Raw genomic sequence first — 7,430 nt, forward strand, 5'->3', positions numbered from 1 at the left:
ACAGCGATGGAGACTTGCCTGAAGGTATGATGTTTAGTATGTGTGTGTGCGTGTGCGCGCCTGTGTGCGGACGCGCTAAAAGCGCGCGCGCATGTATGTGTGTGTGTCTGTGTGTGTGTGCTTGTGTGTGGGCTCTTGTGCGTGTGCGTGTGTGTGTGCGTTTTGTGTGACTTCAAGCAGCGTTTAGTGGTATCTCAGCATAGGACAAAGATATTGCGGACATGTCATCTTTCTTTAGGCTATGAGTGCGGTAGTTACCAGGCACTTTCTCAGGCTCCGAAATTCGGGCTCCGAAATTAAGACCGCCGGAAACCGAGTGTCAGTCGTAAAAGCAACCACGCTCCTAGAACATGTTCTAAAAAGCATTAAAACAAGTGCTCTTCATCAGCGCCTCCATCAGTGAGGCGTGCTAGAGGTCACGTGACTTCTTGTGCTACGCGACAACTTTTCACCGAGGGACCTTTCTCATGAGCCGTCTAAGGCTTCGCCTTAATAAGTACAGAATGCGTTCTTGGAACTGCGTCATTACGCATGCACCGAGAACAGCTTTCTCACTGAGCGTGAGCAAGCGTGTGTAGGCGAAAAGCACACACCACGAGCGGCGGAACGTTGAGGAAAAAATGAAACCGTTTGAAATATCGAGTAAAACAGTCTCTTCTGTCTAGTGTCGGCTGGGGACACGACGTGTGCGCTTCTGCCATTAATTGACTTATGTCTTTGACCGTGAAGATATTGCACTGCGGTCTATTTGCCCAATGGCGCGGATAAACCATCTCAGCCACGGCAGTGGCCAATCTTGTTAAGTGGTTCCCGTTCCAGCCCTGTATTGCTCGCTGGTTTTTCTGTCCTCCCTTCGAGTCGGCGGCCTTCAATGTTGACTCAGGGCTTTCTCGAGTGAGTACGAGGTACTCGTTGCGCAATGCGCGTTTCTTTCCTTCGTGGTCGACCTCCATCATTTGCCGGCCACAATATCACCTTCTCAGAGGTCGTTCACGCCCACGGAAAGTGATCCAGAGACAAAGCTTCAAAGGAACGGTATTGTGAGAAAAGTAATCGCACCGCATTTTCATAATCTTTGGTGTCATTTTTCAAAGTGACGCGTATGGTTTTGACGCGACTTTCGTTGTTTGAGAAGGGGAGAAACAGAGAGAGAGAGAGAGAGAGAGAGATCTCCTTGATTTGCAACACACCTCAAGTACGGAACGTCACCCGCGCAAGCGACTCCACTTCTCAGAAATGGAGCATTTAATCGAAGCTAAAAATGCCAGATCTGCCACATCCAGACCTTAGCGAAGAGGTGGACGTGAAGACAGCACGTACAACAAGTCAATAATAAAATAAACATAAAATACGCAAGCAGGCCAATCCAACTAAGCGTCGGCTGACGCAGGTAAAGGAGCAATTCCTCTGTGTGGGCGAGTGCTGTCTTTGATATAGTCTTGCTGTAAGTGCTATTGAGTACGGGCAGTGCTCGCTTACATTCCCTTTTAAGGCGAACGCCGTAAGTGTGTCGTTGAGGCTCCCCTTGAGTGAAATACGGCAGGCGGATGAAGTGGTGCAAAAACCCACTTTGACCTGCGTTACCGTTGACGTCACAATGACGTCACGTAGTAAAATTTCAGGACGTCATCACGACGTCACACGGCGATGTAATTACAAGGCATTGTCGCTTGGTTAAAAGTGGGCCGATCTCTAAGGCAGTGTAACAACCCGTGAGGTGCGTGTTACGTTGTTGTTATGTTTTGCGACGCGCAGGTTCTTATTCAATATGTGTCTGTGACGTCTCCACGGCACCCAAGAAAGGACGAGGTTGTTTGCACGCAACATTTAATACACAAACTGAAAACCAGCCCACAACACTGACCGAAATCGAGAAGAACCATGCACTACTCAATCGCGTAACCGAAGTCCTAACCGAACAGACAATGCGTGAACGCTGGTCTCACCAAGGTCCGTGGTCGTTGACAGGATTTGGAGCGGAGTGCGCAGACCAGTGGGCAGAACAGCCTCCCAAGGCTACTGGTTGAAATGGAGGCATCGAAGCCGTGACCGCGTCCCGGCAGGACGCCCACGCTAGAGCTCGAGCCCGAAGCCCGACCGCTCTGCGTGTCCACGGGCACAGGACGTCCCGCCGCAGGAACACGCCAGAGACGCGTGGCCATGGTCGGCAAGTACGTGGCAGGTCGCTCCGGGCTCCGGTGGTCACCATGGCCCGGGTCCGGAACCCGACAGCCGAGTAAGTTTGTCAGTCTTTTTGGCTGCTTCTCTAGTCTCATCCCTCTCGCCACCAGGCTTCTCCCTTTTGCTTCCTCTCGCATGCCATGCCTCCGCATGATCATGTGGCAGAGAATGCCACATGATGTCGGTGGCATTCTCCGACTGGTACTTGATTTTATTTATTCTTTCGTTTTTCCAGCGCTCATGCCAGTTTCGTCGTCTTCTTCCGGTCCATGTTGTCATGGCGCGCACTTTGAACACCCGCGCACTTCACTCATCACAGTGCGGAAAGCTTCAGGGGGGACGAACAATGCATTCGACTGAGAATGCCAAGGTAATTTAATGCGCGTCTCTCACACTGGGGCTCGTTATGTCTTGCAAGAAGTCTGGACCCTGAATGTATAACTGAATGTATTACCAAATACGAAGCAGGTTTTCGCCTTCAAATGTTACAAAGAGTGTAAAATGCTGCCTTTTCAGGCCGAAGCACCTTATGGTCTCTGCTTGCCGGCGCCTCATGTCAGTCGTCGTCATGGTCTCGGCTTGTCGGCGTGTCATGTCATCGTCACGGTCCATCACAAACGGGTATGTGCCACAAAAATTGGGTAAATCCCACTACTCGCCACCGGTACATGTATACGGGTGTTCAAAATTAAGCTTTATGGTTTTCTTAAAATTCAGCACTGGGAAGAACGTCACAACCACCTTTGCAGAGAAGTTACGTGTCCAGGGGGGCAAAAAGTGAGACAATAATTATCGCTGTCAGCCGCCTAATTAATAACCAAGATTTAATAATGAACTTTTTAATGAGTGAAGCGTGCAGCCATGTTTGTATTGAAAGTTGGAGGCAGTTGCGTTTCTACACAGCCACTTGGAAGAATTCTTCTAGCATGTCTGTGCCCCGAGATATCCGCTGCAAAGTTTAATTGCGGTTTAGGCTGTCTACAAACTGTCTACAAACGGGTTTAGACTGTCTATAGACTGTCTAAATCTATTTTTCTAAGGGCGGCGGCAAAGAATCGCTCTAACGACGCCTTCAGAAAAGAAGACACGGGTAATATCTAACTTATGGCACTCCGACGCTTGCGGAGATACACACATATCATTTGGCAAGTACTGCTACATTTGTACTGAAACACGCGGCGAACACGCGTGGCGCCGCTTGAGGCTCGCTTTTTTTTTTCTAAGTGCCAGATGCTTCTAAAGAGGCAGCAAAGGAAATTCTATTTTCTGCTTCCGCACCACCAAAAAATCGCGTGTGCCACCTTCTGAGGAAGGCTTCCTTACAACGCGCTTCCATCTGTTCGGAGAGGTATCGATGTTTAGAACAAATTGTTAACGATTAAGGCGCTATACGCATCCTACTCCACAAAGGAAAGTTTATTGAACCAGCACACGCAAGCGCTATAGAGGCGCTTATAAACTAAATACTTATAAATTGCGTCAGTATAACTTAAACAAACGCTAGACGCAATCACACAGGCTGTAGTAATACGCTCTACGCTACCAAGCAAGTATACAAGAAACTTGATAATGAAAGCATCACACCTCTCAAGGGAAAAAAAGAAGGGGGGGGGGGACGGTAGTGTAGCATGGGGAGTCGGGTAGCTTGTTTCTTTTTCTCTACTCCGTATGACGCTGCTGGAAATTCCTGTTTTTCCCCACGCAGTGCGAAAAACCGAGTGTGCCAGCGCCTTAAGACGGCAGCAACACCACTCACTAATACCTAGGAATCCTGAATAAGGTATCCGAAAACAAGTTGAAAAAATACGATGTAAAGCTGGGAACGCTGCACGCTGTGTTTGTCGACGAGCTTGTATACCTGGCACCGACGTCTCGAGATCACGTACCTCGTGACCAAGAGTACCAGTTGAGCAAACATGCCGTTGTTCCTTTGCGACAGCGATGTATACCTTATGCTCCAAAGGTGCGCCAAATAAGGTGTCATACACTCCCAGTAGCAACACATACGAACAGCCCATGCTTAGTGCTCTATGATTACCCACAATTCACGCACCTATCATTTGGTGTCATGTGCTTCCTGGCAAGGCGTTGACGCGTCGATAACGCGCTCCATCTCCTTAGCCAGCCAAACTCACGAAGCGCTTCGGGAACTTCGTTGTTTTTTTTTTCGTGCCTTCCGCTGGCTTGGGCTAGTTTTTCTGTTCCGTCTTCTAGCGTCTCTTGCATTAGCAAGTAGCTTATATCTATTGGTGCTAGTTCGTTAAATACTGTCTCCTCCGTTTCGTGGTATACTGCGCTCTTAGGATCGCAAGCAGTCTTGTAAAACTATAATGGTATGTCATGTCGCGGTCGATTGTATCTCTCTGTCGTACGTAAACGTAGTCCTTAGAGTACTTGACGAGTACATTAGAAGGCTTTTTTCTGGGTATTCTGGAGCAGCGAACAACCTAGCGATTGTTTTTGCTGCCAGTGCTCTAGTGAAGATCTTAATATCCGGAAGACCCAGACCACCGCGCTCTGTGGGCAGTTTGAGGCAACTAGTCCTCACCTTGGCAGGTTTATGTTCCCATATAAATGCTCCGATGACTGTTCAGAGGCGCTGTACGAAACGGCGTGGCAACAACGCAACGTGCGCGATGTAGTAAGCATACGCGCACGCCTGCGTCTTCACCGCACCTGCCCTTGCAGTTAGTGACAGCTTGTATTCCAAAGCCCTATTTTTCACGTCCGTTGTTTTTGCTATTGCGTCTTCTCGTGTTGTATTCGCAACGCTCCCTTCTTCAATAATCACTCCGACAACTCTAACAGCGTCCATGAATCGAACTCCACCTGGGAGATTGCCGGCGAATGATCCAAAGCGCAGCGCCTTGCTTTTGTCGGTATTCAAGTACGCGTCAGAGAGAGCGGAGTACTGCTTAACAGTGCTTGGGAAGTCTATCGCAGAACGTTAAAAAAATTGGGCTCGAAATCATCGTCGTCTAACTGTGCTTCTCATGCAATAAGACGCTCAAAGTGAGCTCTGAATGTATTCTGTATTTCGACTGGCTCGGTCGTTATGCCGCCCTCCTCTCTTTGCGCCGTTAAAATCCGCTGTTGACTCCGCCGGGTTCCAACTCTCAATGCAAACGTAAGATTCCCGAGTTCTTCTCTTGGCAGCTGTAACTCGTCTGCTATTCTAGACGCTTGCGCTCACTTATGCAGTAGGTTAGAATATATATTTTTTTTGCGCATCCACGTAATGACGCACCGCCTGTGTAGACGTGTCTCCTCTCTCCACTATCTGGATGCGCCGAAGCGTCTCATTCATGCAACGCGTAATGGGCGCATCCTTTCCTTTCCCGCCTCTTGGGAGATCAATCGCCAGCACTTTTAGGGCCTATCCCACGTAGCTGGTTCTAACAGGTCTACCTCAGCGATGGAAGCCGCAACTTTACTTTCCATGTGCTTGACACAATCCTCACCGTGCAATATGGTGGAATCCATGCGCCAGGAGCGGGGAGATCGTCCACCACTGCACACTTGTATGCTGAACAGCAGCGGCTTGTGATCACTGACATTCAAGTAGTACGAAAGCACTTGCATGACATCACATCTCACGAGCAGAGCGCGAAACACTTCCGAGACGTATACCATATCCAACCGGCTCGGGTGAATTCCGCTCGCTCTTGTGGCAAAGAACGCTTCACCACGCTGAGCGACCCATGCGTCTATCAATTGCCAGTCTGCAACAACATTGCCGAGTTCTCGTGCGCGAGAGTTACAGCGACCTTGTCCCGGGCCTCTAATGTTGCGCGAAGTGCCGAGGACGAAATTGAAATCTCCCAACAAGATGTACTGGAGGGGTTCGGGCGTGTACGAACGAACTGCCCTGTAAAACTCATTAGTGAGATTTCTCTTTAGAGATGCGTAGACGTTTACAATTCTTGTCATCTTGCCATCCAGTGACAGGTCAAGCGCGGTCAGCCTGCCATCGCTATAAAACTCACAATGCGGCCCTCGCCGGCTCCATGTGCCGTGGCATGCGTCAGAGAGAAAAAGGCATCTACCTGCCGCATGTATCGGAAAGAAACGACGTCCCAGCGCGTACGAAAATTAATCTCTTGCACAAACGAAACATCAACATGCATATCGCGAGCCATTTGATTGACTGCCTGTTGCTTAGCAGGACTGCGAAAACCTCCGACATTAAACATAATGAAAAGAAATGTCTCCATTGTTATCAATAGAGAAAAGTAACTAAAATGTAGGAGGAGGGAAGGAAGGAGGTGGAGTGGGTCAGGAAAAGTAAAAACAAAAGAAACGAGGAAAAAATAAAAAGGAATTAATACATTTCGTCATCACTCATTTTCTGCGGCGCCCCATCCGTTTGCGAGGCGACGCGTGGTATTTTAAACCTGATGTTGCACCTTTCGTCACTGTTACTACGTGAGCCTGCTTGAGCTATTTGGCTTTGGGCACCGCTGGCTGCTGGGGAGGTCTTTGGACGCCTCGCTAGACAGCAAAGGAAACCTCGAGTGTATCAACGTTTTTAGAACCAATGCATGCAGTTTCGCAGCTCCGCTCGCTTGCCGGCACAGGCGGCCGATGCGTGAACTTACGGCGCTGCTGCTCCATTTTGCTTCACTTGCCGTGGCCCCCGGGATCGGGTACGGCAATGCACCGTTGTTCTCAATGGCGCGTTGGCGAAGCTAATCGCGGAGGCGACGCACCTGCCGCAGCGATCTCAGACGCGCGAGGAGTGCCGCTTGCGACGCGTTGCGCGTTTCTCTGTGCTCGCTTTCTCCGTACGCCGCGCATGATTGTTTGCAAACGGTGATCGCTTGGGAAGCAGTTCGATTTCGTGATTGATCCCGCAACCTTCGGGCCAGTAGCCGAGTACCGTAACCATAGAGTTTCCTACAATAATTACTAGAGGGAACTCTGGCGCTAGTGTCTATGGGAGCTGCAACGCATGACGCTTCAGCCAGCATGGGAATGATGGGTAGTACACAAATTTGTCTAAACTTCGTTCTTTCGGCTCCGTTTGGCTCCGCATCGGCTGCATCCGCTTTGTCGCAAAACGAAGTTCAACAAAAGTCAGCAGTTTTACTTCACCACTTTAACTTTTTTTAGGCTCACCAAATCAAACCTGGTCACGAAGTTCACAACGGTCTATTCTTTTATCCGAAACGAACGCCAAAGCACAGCAATAAACAAAGCCACAAGTACGTTTGAAGCCGCAAGCACGAAGACTAGGCAAATTTGTGTAC

The sequence above is a fragment of the Rhipicephalus sanguineus genome, chromosome 2 (assembly GCF_013339695.2).
Source record: "Rhipicephalus sanguineus isolate Rsan-2018 chromosome 2, BIME_Rsan_1.4, whole genome shotgun sequence".
Lineage (NCBI taxonomy): Eukaryota > Metazoa > Arthropoda > Arachnida > Ixodida > Ixodidae > Rhipicephalus > Rhipicephalus sanguineus.